Consider the following 22451-nt stretch of genomic DNA (forward strand, 5'->3'; position numbering starts at 1 on the left):
GGTGCCCAGCACCATTGTGTGGGTGGGGGGAGGTGCTGTGGCCAAAAGGACAGGGAGAAATTGGGTGCTGGAGTCCACTCTACAGCCAGGCTTTACAGGCCCTGGAACCTGCAGAAGGGACACTTCAAGGAGGAGAGGAAATGAGAGAGGCTGATGAGTCAGATCTCAAGGTCCTAGAGGGAAGAGAAGCCTGGCTCGTTTTGTTTTGTTTTTAAGGAGCATTGGCTGAGCACTTTCTCTTTGTGCACGTTGCCCATGTTTGCAGCCTGCACGCTCTCGACAGCCTTCAGAGGTGGGCTCAGCTATTTTTCCCCAGAGCTCAGAGAGGCAAAGTAATTTGCCAAAGTCCACCAGCGATGGAAATGGGGCTCTTATGCAGGTGTGCCAGACTCGCAAACAGGAGTGGAGTGTGTGGGCCCTATTCCAGACTCTCCTTTGTTCCTCCCCTTGCCTTCCAGCTCCTTGCACTAGCCTTCCTCACCACTGGCTGGCTTCATGCTTGAGAGAGATGCCACCACTGTGAATCAAGCCTTGCCTACCTCCTCAGTGGGGCTGGGTCCCAGGTATATGGGGGAGGGGAAGAGATCATGCCCTCCTGGTCCTTTTGAAAGAACCATGCAACTACTTGGAAGAAGTGACAGGGCAGCCCTAGGCACGAGCCTCACCTATAGCATATCCAGCCTTCAGTTGTCCTCTTGCCCCATTTGTCAGCTCTCTCTGGGCGCCACCTCTCCTGGCTCTGACTCGCTTCTCTGCCTAGCTGAGCATTTCAAGGATCCAGCCTCCAGCCCCACACACCATCACCTTAGAGACAAACCTTTCCTCAGATTCACTCTGTGAAAATCACTCATGTCTATTGGTTCATTTAATCCTGACAACAATCCCATGTTACATATGAGGAAACTGAGGCAGCAAATGGGCCCACAGCTTGTGAGTGGCTCATCCCAGGCAGTGTGACCCAAAGCTCCATGCTCTTAACACCCTGCTGTCTCTTGGTGGCTTGTAAGTATGTGATTCTGAACATGCAAGGTACCCATCCCACCTCAGGGGTCAGGGAGGGCATCCAGGGCTGTGACCCAGGGCTCCCCTCTCTGCACTGGGCCTGCTATTGGGTGGGTGGTAAGTAAGGCCATTGGCTAAGCCCAGAAGAACTGCACAGCCCAGCACCCGCACCGCCGAGGCGGCATGGCAGGCTTCCACAATGAAAGCTAATTCCTCCATTGTAATGACTGGAAGAACCGCTGGCTTCTGACTCCTCGAAAAATTACCATGAGACCTCCGTAGAGTAATTCACCAGATAATTACATGGTAGCGGGTGAGGGGTGGGATTCTTCTCTGCAAGGTAAAGAGGTAGCATTTAATTTTGAGGGGAATGTCTAATCCTATAATTACTCAGTAAAGTCCCATGTTCCCGCCAACCTGATTTCCTGCAGCCAGCCTGACCTGCAGAACCAAAGCAAGTAGGGGCCTCTTCCCCTCGAAGGAAACGAGGAAGGGGGCAGGAGGAGGATGGACCCTCCCCGCCCCACCCCAGCAGACCTCTTCTCAGGTGAATTATCCTCCAGCCTTGCAATACAGTGGGAGAAATAGGCAGGGCAGGAAGGGAACCTTCTTTTGTATGCTGGAAATGAAACTGACACCAAGGGAGAAGCCTCAGGTATCCCCAGGCAAGTCGGCAGTTCAAAGTATGATCATCTAGACTTCGGTTCAAGCCCAGCCACCTCAGGGCAACCTAGTCTCCCTGGGACCAATGTCAGTATCAGCCTAAGGGAGCTGAGCCACACGGCATCAATTGTGGATTGTCACTAACAGTGCTGCCTAACAAACACCTCAAAACACAGGCTTTAAAAAACAAACATTTACAGCAGGTCCTCCAATACAGTCCTTTTGTTCAATGTAGTTTCATTATAACGTTGATGAGATATCATTTAGCTTATGGTAAAATTGGTTTCGTTATATGTCATTTCACTGAAATATGCAGAACCTATCAACCACGCTGTGTGAGGACTCACTGTGTTTCTCATGCCTCTCAGGTCAGCTGGCAGCTCGTCTGGACCTGTGACTCACTCACATGCCTTGTGACATGGCTGTCAGCTGGGGCAACAGGTGACACAAGTGCCCATGTGTCTTTCATCTTCCAGCAGGCTCGCCCAGGCTTGTTCACATGGCAGCTGAGCAGTTCCAAGAGCCACAGTGGAAATGAGACCCAGGCTGGGAAACAGAACACTGTCACTTCTGCCACATTCTGGCCAGCCCAGAGTTGGGGGGGTGGTGTTGGTGTGGGCCGACTCTGCCACTTGATGGAAGGGGCTGTATCACATCCCAAAATGTGGACACAGGGAGGAATAAAGAACGGGACCCACTTTCGTAATGAGTCTACCACGGACTGCCTCCTGGGGTTACTGCAAGAGTTATGAGATGCGGCTCACAAGGTTTTACACACGTAAATGTTCAGTAAAGCGGAGGCCGGCTTGTTACTGAGACTAATAAGAAAAGGAGGCTAATGGCAGAGATGGGCACAGATTCCTGGTGCCTAAACATCCAAGCTGCTGGCCTTTCCCTCTGCAGAGAGAGCGGCGCAGTGGAAACAGGCAGCACAGCCTGGATCTGGGCCCCTGCCCTACTTGCCTCTTGCTACAGTTGTGTGACCTGAACAACTCGCCGCCCCTCATCACCTCAGCATCTGCAGCACAAAGGGAGGTGAGCGGCACAGAAGCGGCACAAGGATGACAGCGACATGCTGCATGCCGAGACAAAGCTGGCCCCGGGTACCAGTCGGTGTGTCTGTCTTTTTAAATCCAAGCCCACTGCCTGGAGATTTGTTTAATTCTACTTCCTGTAGTTTCTATTATAAGAAAAATAATTTCCTTTCATTCCCAAATATTACATTATTCTATAATTCAGAAGTGTTTCTTCAAATTAGATATTCCTTCACAGGGATTCTGGTGCATTCCCTGCTCCAGCCCATCCCCACCCTGCACCCCACCTACCCCAGGCAGGACTGTAATCTCATACCCCTTCTCCAATAGTCACTACCATTTCTTTTTATAAATTCAGTTGTCATTGTGCACTCTCCTTTTTATCACTGCAGGTAAGGGATCTCCCCCATATCTACCACCCCCAATTTCAAATCTCTTCCCCAAGACCCCACTACCAACACCATCTTCATCTCCCACCTAGCATCACAAATATTAGCACATCATGTCCTTCCAGATATTTTTCTATCAATTAACATATATAAATTTAATTAATTCTATTAATTTACATGTATATGTATGTTCTTACAGAAAGCATATTATTATTTCATGTTTTTTCATAAATGGTGCATCATATGTATTAATTTGCAACAGTCTGTGTCACCCAAACTGTAAATATCTACCTTTATGGCATGCATAGACCGGGTTCATTCTTTTTAAATGTTGTGTAGTATTCTGTAGTATAAATGAGCCACAGTTTATTCATCCATTCTCCAGCTGATAGTAAAAGTACTCATTACAGCACCGTTCTAAACAAAGGTCTAGAACACGTATTAACTCATTTAATCTCTCACATCAACCAACCATGAGGTAGGCACTACTATCATTTTCATTTTGCAGTTTTGAGGAAAGCATGGCACAGAGAGGGTAGGTGACTTACCCAAGGTCACGCATCAAAGAAGTGGTGAGGCCAGCAATGGACATAACGAAAGATGCTCAACATCACTAATTATCAGGGAAATGCAAATTAAAGCCACTTGATATCCCCTCACACCTGTCAGAATGGCTGTCACCAATAAATCAATAAACCACAGGTGCTGGCGAGAATGTGGAGAAAAGGAAACCCCCATGCACTGTTGGTGAGATTGTAAATTGGTGCAGCCACTATGGAAAACTGTATGGGTGTTCCTCCAAAAATTAAAAAAAGAACTACCACATAACCCAATTCCACATCTGGGTAGTTACCCAAAGAAATCCAAAACACTAATTCGAGAAGATATATGTACCCCTATGCTCATTACAGCACTATTTACAGTAGCCAAGAAAACAACCTAAGTGTCCATCAATAGACAATTGGATACAGAAGAGCTGGGTACATACATACAATGGAATATTACTCGGCCATAAGAAAGAATGAAATCTTGCCATTTGTGACAACGTAGATGGTCCAGAGGGTATTATGCTAAGTGAAATATGTCAGACAGAGAAACACAAATACCATATGATTTTGCATATATATGGAATCTAAAAAACTAAATAAACAAGCAAAACAGAAACAAACTCATGGATACAGAGAACAAATTGGTGGTTGTCAGATGGGAGGGGGTTTGAGGAGATGGGTGAAAAAGATGAAAGGGATTAAGAAATACAAATTACCACTTATAAAGATGGTCACAGGAATATAAAGTACAGCATAGGAAATATAGTCAACAATATTAAATCTAGGTATAGTGTTGGTTGAGTTTTAGACTTACTGGGGATTACTTCGTAAGTTACGTAAATGTCTAATCACTATGTTGTACACCTGAAACTAGTATAATATAGTACATCAACTGTAACTGGAATATAAATTTTTATAAAAGAAGTTTATGCAACATATATAAAGAATTCTCAAAACTCACATGCACTCAAAAAGCAGCAAGGCCAGGGCATGAGCCTGTGTGGTCTGGCTCGAGTCCCTGCTCTCAACCATAATGCCACCCTGCCCCTCACAGCATCTGTGTGTACGTAATTGTTTTGTGTCTTTGTTGTTGTTTTGGGGGGGGGGGTTAGTTTGGGGTTTTCTGCCTTTGCAAAAGTAGCCCCACCATTTTAATTTACCCCCAGTTTCTTTCTTAGAATCCAAGTCTTCTCTTTGTTGCACTTGAGGCCAACTTGCCTTCAGAAACACCTCCCTGCACGTTACCCTTCCCCCATCTTGACTGCGCTCCCTGAAACAGCTTCACGCACAGCTGGGGGCCCTCTGTGGATCATCCTGAGGCATCTCCACAGCCAGAACTTCACCTCGCTGCTCTGACCTGCCCCCAGCTTGTTCCCAGGCCGCAAGCCTGGGTGGGCGAAGAACCCAGAGTGTGTGGTGCAGACTTTTCCTTCCCACCTAAACTCTGTGCGCTCATCAAAATGCAGGGCGATTCCTGAGCTGCCTGGGGGGATTAGCTCCTAGGAGGAGGCTTCACGGGTCAGGGATTAGCCTGGGGGGGTCAGTCCATGCAGAGTCTAATAACAGAAGGCGGTCCTCAGACTGGAAACGCTGAAGGAGTCTCTGTCAGTCCAGCTCCCTGAAGAGCCAAACTATGTGCCAAGGCAGGATCACAGAAGGCAGGAGGCACATCTAGAAATAACAGTGGTTCAGTATACAGCAGGGGGAAAGAGGAGCCTGGGGTGGGATGGATGGGCACAACCTAAACCAGGGAAGCCCTAATGGCAGGCTAAGGAATCTGCCTCAGTGCTGAAAAATCAACGCAATGGGGTTAGCCTGGAAGAAAGGGGAGGGTGTGGCAGGAAGGGAAATGGCCCTGGCAATGGCCTGGAAGTTTCAGAGTTTGCCAGATCTGAGAGAGGTGACACAGAAGGCCCACAGGTCAGCAGAGCCATAGCCTGGGATCTCAAAGCCACAGGCTCCATCCTGCATTTGCCCAGAGCCACAGAGGTATCTGACAGGAACATGAACAGATCCAGCAGGACTGAGGGAAGATTTCTCTGAAATAGGAAGAGATGAGGGCAGATATTTCTGTGGGGTAGCTCCACCTGAGTGGGCTGGAGCCAGGCCCCATTCCTGGGGTGGCAGGGAAAACAGCCTGCCAGGGCTTCGGCAGAGAGAGAGCACTGTTCATGTCCTCCACCCTGTTTCCTCAGCTCTAATCCTCTTGGCTTTTCCCTGAGTCCAGTGGCTTATGGGGCCTGAGCCTGCTGCAGCATATTGGAATTAGCACCGCGCACAGTGCTGGGCTGTGAGTGGGGGGAGAGCACCAGCAGCCCCAGGACCCGTGAAGGCCCCTGCCCCTCCCCAGGTGTTACCTCCCTCGCTTCCAGGTGGTTCTATGGCCATCATAAAGGTCAACACCCCTTAGTCACTCCGCCAATTGGAAGGGGATGCTGTCCCAGCATACAGCAGGTGCTTAATAATTACTTCTAACGTGTTACCACACAGGCTGCAAACTGCGTTCTGAAGTGTCTAAGCTCAGCCCCAACCAGGATGGAAAAGGGTGAGCAGGGGTTGGCTAGTGCAGGGTCCTCTGAGAGGGAAGGTTTAGCATGTGGTTAAATCAACATCAGATCACCATTGCAATGCCAGCTGTCTTCACAAAGACACAGACAGGGCCCCTCTTGATTGTCTGGGACACATGCTAGGTGTCTTGGGTGGGGCTGATCCTGAGACAACAATCCAGTGCAAGTCACTTATTTGGGAGGTAGACTCAGGACCATTAGGGAAATGGGGCTAAGACAAGGAAGGGAAGGAGACCAATGCTGTACAGCCTCAATCACCTAACCTCTCTGATCTTTGTTTCCCCAGTAGAACTAGATATAGTAATATCTCCCTGAGAAGATTTGTGTGAGGCTAAAGGGAGGTGCCTCACAAAAGCAGAATGGGTCAGAGTGTCAGGGTGCAGTTCTAAGCACCAAGGACTAGCCAAGCCTCATAACAAATGACCTACCTACACCCCATGTTTGCAAGGCCACAGGCCACTGTCCCACTGCCTGTTTCCAACTCTAGACCTCTACAGTACCCCTGCTGGGGACTCTTTCAGCCCAGCCAGCAGACTCTGTCCATTGGCTCCACAATGGTCTAAGTGCATGACCTTCCTGTGGGACTCCTGGATCCTTTGGAGCTCTCAGTGGACAGCTGGGGAGAGTGACACTTTTTATTCTGAGCTCTGCTGGCTTCTTGGAGCCCCGCATGGGTAAAAGTTGGACAATCCACACCACCCCAAGTTGGGAACACTTCAAGGCTAGAGTGTTCACAACCACAAGGTCAGCTGTGCCTCAACACAGACCCACTCTATGTAGGGGCCTGGAATCAAAGCATCCAGCTAATATCCTAGTTGATCACAGAATGAATTCTGACTCAGTCCCTTGCCAGGTGCCCTGTGATGCTGGGCAACTTCCTTAGGCCCTTTGTGCCTCCTTTTCAGCATCTATAGAATGGGGCTGATAACAGTGCCTACCTTCTGGTTTGTTAGGAAGCAATTGAGCTCATCCATGTAAACGGTCCAGGCACACAATAAATGCTAAGAAAATGCTGGCTGGTAGCCTTACGCTGAAAGGAGTGATCAGGGGTCCTGATGGCAGGGGCCACCCAGGGGTAGTAATCTTGAAGTCAAGTTCAGCTAGATAATGTCCCAGTGACTGAATTTACCAGGAGCACTAGGGAGCCCTCCCATACCCATGACACTGAAGCTAAGGGTGGAGCTGAGAGAGCCTAAACCAGGAGCACAGACAATGAGAGGGTGACAAATAAGCTAAAAAAGGAAGATGGGGGTATTCAGAGCCCCCAACTAGGCCTGAGCTCCGAGATAAGCATTTAACCAAAACTGGGTTGTAATTGTACTATGTCTGGCATATCTAGTCCCTTACACAAATTACCTCATTAGTCCTCACAATGTCTATTAGACAGAGCCTAGTATCAGCCCATCTTCCAGATAAAGAAACTGAGGCACAGAGAAGTCAGGTTCTCACCCAGGTGGCAGAGCCAGGATTCTTCCCAGCGAGCCTGCCTTGAGTCCGTGTGCCTCTCACCCACGGCTTTAGAACATCTTTTCTTCAGATGAAGGCGGTGGGACTGTTCCTAGAGTTGGCTACTTAGGTTGTATTTAGGACACAGAGACCACTCTTAAGATGCTTTACCCTCCCCTGCCTCAACCCAGACCCCCCACCCTCTCCCAGGCCCTATCTCCTCCCTAGTGTGCCCCTGCCAAGCTCTATCTCTTCCCTGATCCCCTCTAGGCACCTCTCCCCTCCAGCCCCACTGTACCAGGCTTCATCTCTCCCCCCCCTTGCCCCCTTAAAGTGCCCTGTCTTCTCTGCACCTTTCCCTGACCTGTACTTTCTCTTCAGCCACCTCTCTGTGTGATCTGGATCTCTGGATTTGGTTTCCTGGGCATGAGAAGGGGAGGGACAACAGGAGAGTTATCGACCTCTCCTTCTTTGGGGGACCTGCCAGACCCAGATCCCCCTTAGCCAGCTCTGCTCCAAACCTGGGCTCTCTCCCTGCACCTGCCTGCTGCAAGCAGGCCTGGCCATTCTATGCAGAAAATGGGGGGCGGGGGGAGCTGCTTCCCTCTGGGCCCACAGCTTCCACATCAAACCGTCCTCATTAAGAAGCGCTGTGTGTGCCAGGGTGACATCTTTATTCGTGTGCCCGGAGACTTCAAAGCCTTCAGGAAATCTCTTCGGTAGATTGGACATGAAAAATGCTGGAGATGAGATAGAGCAAAGCAGCAGCCGGCGCTCCGGGCGTTAATTAGGCAAAGGGTGGGGGTACAGGATGGGACAAGGAATCAGGGCTGCCCAGCTGCCAGCCCAAGGTAGAGGGACTGAGGGTCGGCTTCTCCCGGGCAGAGAGGCCCAGCCTGCCGCAGGAGTCCCAGGTCCCTTAGAGGTCAGAGCACCCCCACCCCACTTCAGGCCAGGGCCTTGGAGATGGGTGAGGCTAGACCTTAGGGGAGAATTCACTCTGCAGCAAACATGACAAAGCTGGGAAGAAGCCTCTGCTCCACTGCTGGTCCACAAAAGTGGATGGAGTTCCAACTGTGCAGGTCCGGGAGGCTGCTATGGGGAAGAAAGAGGGGCCGAGACCACACCCCAGGAGCTCAGTTCTCCTGGAGAAGCTGGTCTGGGAGGCTGTGGGAGCTGGAAATCCCAGGAGAGAACAGTCCGTGCAACGGCCTGCGGTCTTGCAATGGCAGTCTTCAGTAGGGGGCAACGTGGTCACTGTTAGGGTTTTGAGTGTGTTTTAGTGGCTCTGCTGGTAGCTGGGTATGCGGGCAGGGATCTGGAGAGACAGAGGCCTAGAAAGCAGTCAGGAGCCATGGCTGCAGTCCCTGTGGAAGACGTGGACCTGAAGCAAGGGGCAGCCACACGCATAAGAGGAGGTGGGAGAATGGGAACCAAGTGAGTGAGCAAGTGGAGGCAAGGAGAAGGGTCCCAAATGATATCCAGATTCTCAGTCCCAGGACCAGGCAGAAGCTGGGGCCATCCCCAAGGTGAAGACATGGAGGAGGAACAGGTATGGGGAGGTCACAGGGGCCTGTTGAGTTTTCAGTGCCTCTGGGACATCTGGTGGGATGGTCAGGGACAGGAGAGCTTTAGAATCAGAGCCAGAGGAGGCATGGGAAAGAGCAGAGTGGCCCACGGTCCACACAACCAGGATGGATTGGTGGTGGGGGCAGAGGTGGACTAATGTCCTGTCCCCAGGGATATTGTCTCGGGCCTGGTGAGCCAAAGCCTCCACAGGGGCTGAGAAAGGAGGACACAGCCTGACCACAGAGGAACAGTGAGGAGCCTTGGGAGGAACTCCCATCAGGCTGAGGTGTCACAGAGGACCTTCCCTGGCAGAGCAAAGGCGCCATCAGCTTTAAAAGCAGAGAGACAGATAGGCCTCGCCACTCCCACCATGGTCCTTGCTGGGTGTCTGGGGGGGGGGGGGAGAAAATTAAAGCCAAGAGGCAGGACTCTGGCTGTCCCCACGGGTGCTTCCCAAACCATTTCTGAGGGAAAATGGAAAGAGGAAAACCTGTGAGCTCAGAGGGTAGCTGAGAAGATTTCTTTGGGTTTTCTGCGCCTACTAGATGAGAAAAAAAGTTTTCATACATTACCTTTCCCTCTGCCAGATGGGAAGGGAATATGGAGCTATTGATTTGCCCATTTGGAGTGTCTACTTTGATTTGGTGTATGTCACCCTGGTGACTAATTGGAAGAAGCTGCTGCTTCTGACCCAGGGGAGGCTTAGGGGTCTTCTGGCAGGTGGTGGGGACCCTGTGCCTGTGGTGGGAATGGGCCACACTACTCCCGGCCCCGTGGCAGCCACTCCAAGACAGGTTGGCCACGGCAGAATCTTTGGCTGCTTCTGCCCTCAGTCTGAGCCCTCTGAGGGCAGGTCTTATGCCAGGAAGCTGTGATTCTGCTGGCATCCATTTCCTTCTTCTGGAAATGGGCTCAGTTTCCCCTTGGGGAATCACATGCCCCTGTCTAAGTCCGGAGTCTCAGGTGGAGCCCGATGGACCCAGGCTTTAGGTTGACCAGATGACCTGGACTTGGCCGATGAGAGTGCTATATATCCCTAGTTGTCATGATTGGTTGGGGAGGGTGGTCACATGGCCCAGGCAGGACGATCAGAGGTGATCAGACTGGAGATTTTGCACACTTTTGGCCAAGAGGCAGGTCCTGTCTGTCACTGGGGGTCGCTAAGGTGGTAGGACATTGACGAGGAGATCACCAGTCTTTGCAGCAGCTTGGGTTCCCCAGTAGACTCTGAAACAGATTTCAGAGAGCAGGACTTTCATTAAAGGGGGCCCTGGGGATCTGTCCCCTGGAAGGTAGGAAAGCAACAAGATGGACAGAGGGAGAAGTGACAGCTTCAGCTGCCCGCTAGGATCTCTGGCCATGAGTGGCCATCTTTTTTACTGCTAAGGGATAAGTGAATGAAAACCCAGAAGTAAGAAATGGAGTCGTATGGGGACTTGAAGACCTTGTTTGAGTCCCTAGGTGATGCAATGCCTAATCCATGCCCAGAATTTTTTGCTTAAACAGTTTGAACTGGGCTTCTGTCCTTTGCCATTGGGAGGGGTGGACACCCAATCCAGGTTTGACCAAATTAGTTGTTTTAGTGCTTAACACAGAAAGGACTTGTGGTGACAAGATCTCTGGTTACAAATCCAAGGGTCAGAGGGGAGCCTAGGTCAGAAGGCAACACAGGTCAGGACTATGGCGCTCAGAATGAACTACCTGGATGGCGTGGGGAAAAGAGATGCACAGAGAAGGAGGGATGTATGCCGGTACCCACCACACCCTCCAACCCCAGCCTCCCAGTGCCCATTGAAGCAGCACTGGGCGACACTAACACTGACCAAAGGGAGCTCCACATTCCCCTGGCCACAGTGGTTGGCTCGGGTGTGGGCAGGTGACCCTGACAGGACCAATCAGAGTCAAGGTACATCACACCCAGGCACTCTGCCAGAGTTGGTATTTCTGGCCAGGTCCCACAGTTCACTTTTCCACTACCCTACTTACACCATGTGGTCATCACCTGACCACCTTCCTTCATATCCCCCCTTCAGCCCAATTAGAAGCAGAACCCAGGTTGCTGAAGCCCCACTCTGTGCCCTTTGAGCCAGACCTCTGGGCTAAGAGAATCCCCTCAGGGGCAGGACTAGGGCTCCAACCATCTCTGATTAGTCTGTCACCTGCATCTTCCCAAGGGGCTCTACACATCTAATTCACACTGAATCTACATCCATTTAAGAGTGTCAAGCAGAGGTGGGACTGGAAGAAGCAAGGAGAGAATAGGGGGAGTTCAATGACAGGGGCACACACATAAAAACAAAGTTAAGTTGAAGGAAAATGCCCAGCATGTCCTCAAGGCTCTCCATAAAATTCCCAGCAATCGGGGAGGGAAGACGCTGCATTCGCCCTTTCTGAATGCCTCTTGTGTGCCAGGCTGGCCTCTGTGGTATATTAAATGCTCACATAGCACCCCTCCGGGCAGGTTTGTTCATCCCATTACACAGATGAGAAGACTGAGGTCCCAAACGGAATGGCTGGTTGAAGACTGACAACTTTTTTAATCTTTACCCGACCAGAGTGTGTGTTGGGGGGGGGGGGGGGAGAAACATGGATGTGAGAGAGACACATTGATAGGCTGCCTCCCGCAAGGGCCGGGAATGGAGCCTGCAACCAAGAATCAAACCTGGGACCCTTCAGTCCACAGGCCAATGCTCTAACCACTGAGCCAAACCGGCCAGGGCTGCCTGAGAACGTTGTGGCCCTTCTTACTCCCTCACAATGAGGAATTGGGGACAGGGTGTATTTGGAGTAAAGGGATAAGAAGAGAGAAATAAATCTGCAGAAATAATTCAATTATCTCCAGAATGAGTCCCCAGGATTACAGATTATCCTAGCTGGAAAGACCCTGGGGTCACAGACCTGGTATCCCTTTTCACAGATGGGTAACTGAGTTCCCGAGCAGACCCCAAGTCCTGAAAGAAGTGACAGGATCAAGAATAAAACCAGGGTCTCCTGCCACCAGCTGGAGGCTCTAGACACCCCTTGAGCTTCTTCTGCTCCTTTCATCCCTCTCTGGGTCAGTGAGGGGGCAGGAAGGTCTGCAGATGACCCCTCCGACTGAGCTCTGAGCTGCCTTTCCTTTGTTCAAACCCATCATCTTTTGTAATTAGAAAATAAATTACTTTTTCTCATAAAAAGCATGCCTGGTGCTCGCTACATGGAGAAGAGGAGAGGAGGCAGGGAGCAGTCTGCGGCCTGGCAGGTGGGGAGCCAGCACCCTCTCGGCCTGCGGCTGGCTGGGGCTTGCAGACAGGCCAGAGCAGGAGCAGAGGGCGGGAGGGGATGAGAGGGCGGGCGCAGAACCAAATAGCACTTTGGTGTCTGCAGCACCGGTCCAAAGCCAAGAAAACAGAAGCCACAGCATCTCTGAAAGAGGATCCCTTAGGTTCTCACTCTGAAGAGAAGTGGTTTAAAGCAGCCCTCGATGCTCCCTCCCCATTACGTGTGTGAGTTGACAGCATTCATGTCGCTGTGGTTGTCCGGCTGGAGTCTGCAGGACCAAGGCCCCCACAGAAGTCTACTGGCCTAGGGCTCCCTTCCAGGCCCCCACTTTTCTCCCTTCACTCACCCTGCTCCAGCCATTCAGCCCCCGGCCCCATCCTCCCACCCCACGGCCTTTGCCCCTGCCATTCTGTGTGTGCAGAATCCTTTCCCCCACGGCCTCCATCCGAAGGCCTCAGCACACCAGGCCCTTCACTGACACCACTCCCCGCCCCCACTCACACTTTCTCTTACCCTTTCCTGCTGTGGTTTCCTCCAGAGCACGTTCCACTTTCGGAAATACTATCAAACTTCTATTCCATGTATTGGTTACCTCTCCCACTGGGATGGAGACACTCAGCCCTGGGCCCCCAGCTGATAGCAGACCTGGAGTGTTTCGGTGCAGATGATAGAGAATGAAGAGACTGGCCGTGGGGTGCCATGGAGAGGACCATGCCTTGCCAGCATTTGCCCTGTACAGCCTTCCAGCAGATGAAGTGGGATCTGCGCAGTATGTCTTGGGTCCCTCTTATGGCTGCAGCCCCGCTCCCACCCCAGCACCCCACGGATAAGCCCCAGGCTCACCCTACTGGAGCCCACCAAGGGCTTTTGCATAAGCTGTCACCTCCTCCTGGGTGCTGTGTTTTCATGCACCCTCTCCACCTCACCACCCCATCTTGCTAACTCTGTTCACCCTTCATGGAAGCTGGGCCATCACCACCTCAAGAAGTGACCTCTGAAGGACAGGCCCATGCACTTGCCTTTGGAATACTTTCTGGTGCTTCTGACAGTCGTTTGTGTAATTCTTTGACTTATATCTGCCTCCCTACACATGACTACCAGCTCCAAAAAGTCAGTGAGCACATCCTTTTATTTTGCCTTCTTTCGTTCTCTATTCTGTTCTACTCTGTTTTAGTATAATATGCATAGAGGCACACACACAAGCCATGAATGTGCAGCTCACTGAATTTCCACTAGTGTACACACCTGTGTAAACAGGACCGCACTCCAGCTACTTCCTCCATCACTCACCTCCCCACCCCAGGGTGACCACTACCTTGAGTTCCAACAACCCAGATTCACTTTGTTGGCTTTTTAACTTTCTTTATGTTTAATCATATAATATGTGCTCTTCTCTCCATCAGAACCGTTTCTGTGAAGTTCAGCCCATGATGCATGTGGCTATAGGTCAGTGGTTCTCCTTGTCACACAATATTCCTTTGCATGGCATACCTAAGTTTATCTACCCACTCGGAGGTGAACATGTGAGTTGCTTCTGGTCTGGCTTATTATGGATAACGCTGCTATGAGAGTTCGTGTGTAAGTCTTTTGGTAAACATGTGTAGACATTTCTCTTGCGTGTAAACTCAAGTGTGGAATTGCTGGGTCATGGGACAAAGGTGTGTTCAGCTTTAGTGAATAGTTTCTGATGTGGGCATACGAGCGCCAGGCCACCCCTTCTCGCCCTCACTTGGTAGGGCCTGTCCTCTTCATCTGATGGCCATTCTGATGAGCGTGTCGTGACCACTCAGTGGACCACATCTCTTTTCACTCAATCTTTATCTCCATGCCTGACACCACAGTGAAGGCATTTACTAAGTATTTTTTGAAGAAAGAAGAGAGGGAAGTATGGAGGAAGGCCGGGAAGTAAAGTTGGTTGATTCTGCCTCTAAACCCTCCTGCAGCTGCAGCGCATGGCTCCTGGAAGCCAGAGGGCTCCGGGGCTCCAGCAGGAATGCCCTCAGCCCCAGGGACAACCCCTCAGGCAAAGATCAGAAGTCTAGAACAACATAGGCCCTTTAATCTGGCTCTTACTAAGATGGAAAAACTCCTGGAGGGTTGGCAGGAGGTGGACACCTCTGGATCAGCACGACTTCCCTGGGAAGAAGAGAGGTAACCAAAATAAAGAGAAATGGCCTCCAAAAAAAGAGAACTTGAGATGCAAAGGGCAGGGTGGGGGTGTAGCTGGGAGTCACCAAACTTCTCCTTTGTTTACCAAACATATAACAAAACCAGATGGATTGCGGAACAGAAGAGCACGATTGAGGCTTCCACATCAAGTGGACAGAAAATAAGACTGGGGGTGGAAGAGCTGGGGAGGGGTAAGATTCCTGAATGCATGTGCACATGTATGTGTGTGTGTGTTTAAACTTCAACAAAAGAAAGCAAGGATGGCAATATTCATATCAGACAAAGCCAACATGGTAAATGTTGTCCAGGGGCTCACTGGGTAATGACTGCTTTCCACGTGCTGGCTCATTCCCCCCTCACAGTAACAGCTCCATGTGGAGACAGTATTCCAATCCCCATTTCATATTTGAGAAAAACTGAGGCACAGAGAAGTTACATAAGCAGCCCACAGTGGATACTTGCAGTATGGCTCTGGAGTCCATGTTGTTGGATAATCACAAAAAGGTTCAATTAGTCATGTCTTTCCTTTTTTTCCTCACACTTTCAAATACCAAATAGCAACAAAACACATTTTTTAAATGTTAGAAATAAAGATGTTAGATGTCTCACCATAACAGAGAAATCTGGCTATGGTGAGACATCTAAATTCACTAAAACTCATTTATGAAACATTAAGTAAACAAAAAATAAGCACAGAGGATATGAGCTATATAACTGAGAAGATAGTATTACTCTATAAGCATCTACCCCCATACCCAACAAACAGAGAAGATATCCTTGCTTGAGGGGCCATGAAACATCTTTGAAACTGATCGTATGTTAGTCATATGCATATCAAAACGATGTTTAAACAGATTTTTAGAGACCACAGTCCTGACCATGATAAAGTAGAGCTAGAAATAAATACTTTCTAAAAATTACAAGAAAATCAACCCTGGCCAGTGTGGCTCAGTTGGCTGAGCATCATCTCGTGCACTGATTTGATTCCCAGTCAGGGTGCATAGCCAGGTTTCAGGCTTGATTCCCAGTCTGGGTGCCTGTGGGGGCAGCCAATCAATGTTTCTCTCTCTCTCTCCCCCTGTCTTCCTTCCTCTCTCTCTCTAAAAAAAAAAAGTCAATTTTTTTTTTTAAAAGAAAAAGATTTTAAACTACTCTCCTAAATAACATCTAGGCCAAGGAGACTGCCCACAGCAGACTGCCTAGAAAACAAAGCCCCACGAATCAGAACCTCTGGGACAGTCCTAGCCGGCCTCTGAGGCTCCCCTATAACTTTAAATGCTTTTATTGTAAAAAACCTGCTCGTATGCACAAAAAGAACATGAACAGATGAGGCTTTCAACCTCAGATTTTTGAGAAATGAATGAACCCAAAGGAAAACAGGACAAAGGAAATAATAAAGATAAAAGCCAAGAAATAAATTAGATAATATAAAAGCAGTGAAAATGATAAATACCAAACCTGGTTCTTTGAAAAGAAACTAATAAAATAGAAAAATCTCCTACAAATCAAATCAAGAAAAACTCTGTGAATGTGAAGGTTTTCCCACTTCAAATTCAATGCTCTTTAATCCTTTTGCAGGCAAGTGGACTATTATAATGAGGGGGGACATCTCCACTAAGTCCACCGGAAGGGAAAGCTGAGCAGACTGTGCTCCAGATGTCCTTCTAGAGCAGCATCTGTGGAATTGGGGACATGAAGCTCCCCCAGCCTCATGCTGGGATCAACCTTATTCTTGGGAGGCCCTGTGAAAGCATCTGTGTCAAGCTGTCCTTCCAGAGGTCCTGAATGCGTGGAATGGGTGGATCCCAGTGGCCCACTGAGTCCATTCCACAGACATGAGTGGTAAGCTCAGACAAGCTAAGTGACATTGAAAGGCGCACCAGCATTGTCCACCTCTGTGCCCCCTAGAAAGGCCTCCCACCCAATCATCCATTTCTCTGTTCTTAATTTTGTCTGATGAGTTTCTTTTCTGAATTATTTTCATATTTCTAAGCAAGGAGGCAGAAGTCTCAAAGGATTCCAGTGAACAATTGGCAACTCTTGTCACCAATAAACTACTTCAAAGTTCACGTCTCCGCATCCCCTGGAATGGCTGATGCCTGATGTGAGGGCTGATGCCCACTCAGAAGTCCCTTCTCAATTCTAGCTGCTTTCCCCTCGAGGCCTCTTCACACAGCCCTCCTCACAAAATAAACAGAAGCATTTGTTTCATCACTGTTTTGATATGTAGATTAGATGAGTTAACAGCTCACCAGGACCACGATGATCACTGAGAGTAACTAAATCACAGAAAGTAACTAAGTGGAGAGTTAAAGGCCAAATTTATTTTTAAATGCTCTCACAAATCATTTCAAACTGATAGCTCAATTTAACATTTTCACATAACTGAGTAGGTTTTAGGGAGGGATAGGATGCTGGTATGATGTCACAAGAACTTAACCTGGTTTAAGCAAAGCCAAACAACACAACACAAAACAAGAGTGACTCTCGGCTCCTGGGGGGCCAGACCGGACACTGGGCTGCAGCGAGGCTGTCCCAGCCTCTCCAGCTCCCCAGGTCTGCTCTCCTCAGAGTGCAGCCAGCTAGGCACCCAGGACCTTCTGAAAGGCCTGGAGAAGAGGCAAGGCCTAGGGGACCACAGGTGTCACCCCTGACCAGGCCACACAGATTGACTTTGCTCCTCAAAAGAAAATAAGGAGACGGTGCCACTGGTGAAACAACAGACATCCTAGGACAGGTGTGGAGGATCCTGAAGGTCTAAGGCTAGGCACACCTGTTCTCAAAGATGGAGGCCGCGGGGTTTACCACTTCCAAAGAGTTCAGCAGAGCCAGAGCATAAAAAGAGGAGGAAAGATGGAGAAACGGTTACAAAATTTAACAATGATTGAATTCAGATTTCTCTCCATCATCCTTTTGATTTTTCTGTTTTCATAAGAAAAATGGCAGAAGGGTTGCCAGCTAAAATTGTTTTCAAATAACAAGGGGGAAATGCAGATTTTGCTGATAAACACGGGTTTATTTGCATAAACCTGAGGACCCTGTTCCCCAAGCATGGTGATTTTCCTGCACACCCCCACTCAGCAGACAGAAGAGCCCCTGCAGCAGAGACCCTGGCAAAGGAAGCCATATGGCTGGGCCCTGGGTTCTCCAGGAGCCGTGAGCTCTTTGCACACAGGCTGGTCTCCAGACCAGGGACAAGGCATGACAGCTGCCTGTCTCTCCCCTCCAGCTCCAGACCGTGACCCTCCTGCCCTCAACAGTCTGCCAAACAGGAGAGTGCATTCTTCCTGGGTATTAATCCAACCCAGGAAGCGGGAAGGAAAAGGCCTCTTCACAATGAGACGGGCCCTTCCTCCTAAGGACAAAACAGGGGTGTGGCGGGGACTTCTGTCCAGGGAAAGACAGATGGGGAGGCGGGAGCAACGTGAATGACACATAAAGTAATGGGTTTAGAGCTGATCTGTAAACACTCAGATTTCATCAATGTTTCTTTAGATAAAGAAAGACAGCACATCAAAAGGAAGCAGCCAGAAGATGCTGGAGGCAAATAGCGAGGCGCAACTACCAGCTACACCAAGTCTTTGCTGGGGGATCTTGGACAATTATTAAACTTCCTTTTGCCTCAGTGTGCTCATCTATGAAATGGGGATAACAGTACCTCCCAGCAGGGTTGTTGTGATGATGAAACAATTCTCCAAGGGTCCCCAAGTTAGGGAATGAGTTGTAGACCACAGCTCTGTTAACTGCATCGCTGTTAGAAACGGTGGCTGATGGCTTCCCAGTCCAGCCCCCACCCCTATCCCTCCGGTACAATTCTGAATTCCCTTTGATCCTCTGTTCCCCCAACCTCACTGCTGGAACACACGGGTGTGTTTATTGAACTCTTTATGGTTCCTGGAAACAGATCCTAACGACCTTGAACAGAAGAGCTCAATGCAGTGTCACGTGGAGCCCCCTGTGTTCCAGGCTTCTGATCCCAGTTGCCATATACAAAGAACCAGACCTGGACTAACACCATCTTAAATGCATCTGCACCTCCAGAAGTCCCAGGTAGTGCAAACAAGTTCAGGCTAAGAATCCCCATCCATGGTGGGAAAGTCTACCCACGTACACACATGTACACACACACTCACACCCAGAGGAGATAAAAACAAGAATCTGAAGAAACACAGTAAGTACTCTATACATCTGCAGAGCCTGTTGGTGGCCATCCTCTCACCTGGGCCACACCACCCTGTGCCACCGACCCGCTCGGCTGCGGAGAAGGTCCTCCGGCTCCAGCTCCTCATCATCAGAAATCATGGATGCTTCTGACCTCGTTCCCTTCCTGACCACTTCAGAAATGCCCTCCTCTGCTTTAGCCTCAGGGCTCTTATGAGCATCAATCTTACAGCGGTTTCTCTCGGGCTGCTCTGCACGTGTCCCCAAAGGAGCAGCCAGGGGCAAGGTGTGTGCCCCAGCTGAGGGGCTGAAGGCTCCAGGAAGGGGTCGGTGGCCCAGGGGCCACTGGAATCTTTAGGTCTCTGTTATAGGGGTTGGCATGTGATGGCCCACAGGCCAAATGCCACCTGCCACCTATTTTTGTATAACCCCCGAGCTAAGAATGGTTTTTACATATTTAAGTGGTTGAAATTTTTTTTGAAAGAATAATATTTTCTGAAAGTTTCATAAAATCTAAATTTCAGTGTCTGTAAATAAAGTTTTATTGAAACACAGCCACACTCATTTGTTTGCGAACTGTCTGTGGCTGCTGCCACACTGACAGCAGAGCTGAATCACTGTGACAGCAGCCATATGGCCATAAAGCCAGAATTATTTACTGCCTGTCTCTTTGCAGAAGAGCTTGCTGACCTGGCATCACTGTCCCAGTCCTTCACTCCTCCCCAGAGAGCCTGGAGACAGTATATTTTTCTTCCCACTTGATGCCAAGTTTGGCCAAAGGTGTGTGAGCAGACCAGAAGGTGAGCAGAAGCTTTAAGCAATGTGTCTGGCTGGTGTTGCTCTCGTGCATGAGAAGAGCGTGCCTGGAGACCCACTGCTCCAAGTAGCATGAATGACACTAAGCAGACGTGGCCCAGCCTGGCAGTTAGTCCGGGTCAGCAAAAGCCCTTCTGCCCAAAAGCCTGGGTGGAAAGTAAGCTCTTACCGTAGGAGGCCACTGAGTTTTGGGGGTGTTGGTTACACAACACTTTTGTGGCCATGGCTGACTGAGAATCTTTAACAAGAATGCATAATAAAAATAACTAAGTAGCCCTGGCCAGTTGCTCAGTGGTTAGAGCATCGGCCTTCCAACTGAAGGGTCCTGGGTTCGATTCCTGCCAAGAGTACATACCTGGGTTGCAGGCTCAATCCCTGGCCCTGGTGGGACCCACGCGGGAGGCAACCAATTGATGGGTCTCTCTCACATCAATGTTTCTCTCTCTCTCTCTCTCTCTCCTTTCCACTCTGAAAAGCAATGGGAAAAAAATATATCTTCAGGTAAGGAAAAAATAAATTAAAAAGTGACTATATATAACATTTGTTAGTGTTCAGAAGACTTTCACACCCATTTTACCATGAAAGCCCATTTTATGGGTAATGATAATAAGGGAGCTGGTGAAGGCAAGCCTCCCCACCTCTGGGTCTTTGCACTTGCAGTCTCCTCTGTCCAGACTGCTCTTCCCCTGGACACCCACGGGAGCACTCCCTCACCCCCGCCCCCCCAGGTATTTGCTCCGATGTCACTTCTCAGGAAGGCCTCCCTGACCATTCCATTATAAATTAAAATTCCCGTCCCACTGGCATTCCCTACACCCATCCCTGCTTCTTTCCCCCCCAGGATGTAGCACCCTCTAACAGGCAATATCGTTCTCTTATTTATTTCATTTCCTTCCTCTCTTCCCCCGCTAGGATGTCAGAGAAAGTAGGGGATATCGGTTATACTGTCAACAATGAAAAGTAAACTTAAAAAAATAATATAAATCTTTTAAAAAAGAAAGTTAAAAGGCAAGCCACAGATTGGGAAAAGACTTTAGTAACATATATGACAGACGAAAAAATTCATATCCAAACCATCAGCAAACACTCATTAATAATTTTGGTAATGCAAATTCAATGAGATACCCTGACACACCCACGAGAATGGACCAAAAGGTCTGACAACGCTAGGTGTTGACATGATGTGAAATCACTGTGATTCTCACACACTAATGGCACAAGTATAAACAGCACTACTATTTTGGCAGTGAGCTTAATATTATTGAATGAACTTGAAGACAGGCATGCCTGTGACCCACAATTCCACTCCTCAAAATGTGTGCACATGTACAAGAGGTGTCATAGCAGCGTGTGTAAAGTGTTCAAGATAGGTGCAAAAATGTCATAGCCACGTTATTCATAATAGCCCTAAACTGGAAACTATCCACATGTCTATCAACATGAAAATAAAAATGTGAGTTGTGATATTTCTCTAATGAAATGCCATACAACAATTAAATACACTGCATTATGCACAACAGCATTGATGGATCTCACTGACCATGCTAAAAAAGATGCCAAATAAAAATAAGGCAAGATTCCATTACATTTTTTAAAAACAGGCAAAACCAAGCAATCACGTTTAGGGATGCATACCTGTTACAGACGCTCCTTGACTTACGATGGGGTTACATCCCGATAAACCCACTGTAAGTTGAAAACATTCTAAGTGCATTTTTTAAAAATATGTTTTTAATTTCAGAGAGCAGAAGGAAGAGGGAGAGGGAGATAGAAACATCGATGATGAAAGAGAGTCATTGATCAGCTGCCTCCTGCATCCCCCCCAACAGGGATAGAGCCCGAAACCCGGGCATGTGCCCTGACCACGAATCGAACCGTGACCTCCTGGATCACGGGTCGATGCTCAGCCACTGAACCACACCGGCCAGGCTGTAAGTGCATTTAATGCACCTGACCTAGCGAACGTCATAGCTAAGCCTCGCTTACCTTAAAAGTACGCAGAACACTTATATTAGTCGAAAGTTAGGCAAAATCATCTGGCAGCTGCTGCCCTGCATCGTGAGAGAGTATCGTGCTGCATATCTCTAACCGGGGAAAAGATCAAAATCGAAAGTTCACTTTTTTACTGAATACATATTGCTTTTGCATCAGTTGTGAAGTCGAAAAATCATGAAGCCAAACCATCATAAGTCCGGTACCGTCAGTATAGTGATAAAACTATATAGAAAAGAGGGGAAGTGATTACCGTAAAAGTCAGGACAATGGTCATTTGGGGGAAGAAGGGAAGGGGTAAAGATTAGGAGACACATTAAGGGATTTCTGAGGGTACTTACAGTGTTCAATTTTCTGCCCAGGTTGGTGCCTCCCTGAGTAGTATTTGCCTTGTGGTAACTCACTGAGATGTACATTTCGGTTTGGTGCAATTTTCTGTTATGTGTCCATAATTCACAATAAAAAATTATTTTAACTGCCTTTGTTTCTTTGGTCCCAATATTTACAGTCACATAGATTCTTAACTCTTACTCTTTGGAAGCAGCTTACACTTTATAAAAGTTTCTCGAAAACATTAAAACACCGTGCTAGCAAGTGGCTGTTTTCCCCTTTTTTAGTTAAGGAAACTGAGGCTGGGGCAGGGCCATGAGCAGTGGCAGAGCAGGAACCAGAACTGGAATCCATCCATGCAGTCACATCTGATCATTTACTTTTTCATAATGGATGTGTTGGGAGGAGGGCCTGCAAATCATGCTTTTGTAAATTGATTTTATTTAAAACACACTGGGGAGCCTCCCACTCAGGAAACCCCAGACTGAATTCATTTATTAATTG

Source organism: Miniopterus natalensis, chromosome 7 (genome assembly GCF_054644295.1).
Source record: "Miniopterus natalensis isolate mMinNat1 chromosome 7, mMinNat1.hap1, whole genome shotgun sequence".
Taxonomy (NCBI): Eukaryota; Metazoa; Chordata; class Mammalia; order Chiroptera; family Miniopteridae; genus Miniopterus; species Miniopterus natalensis.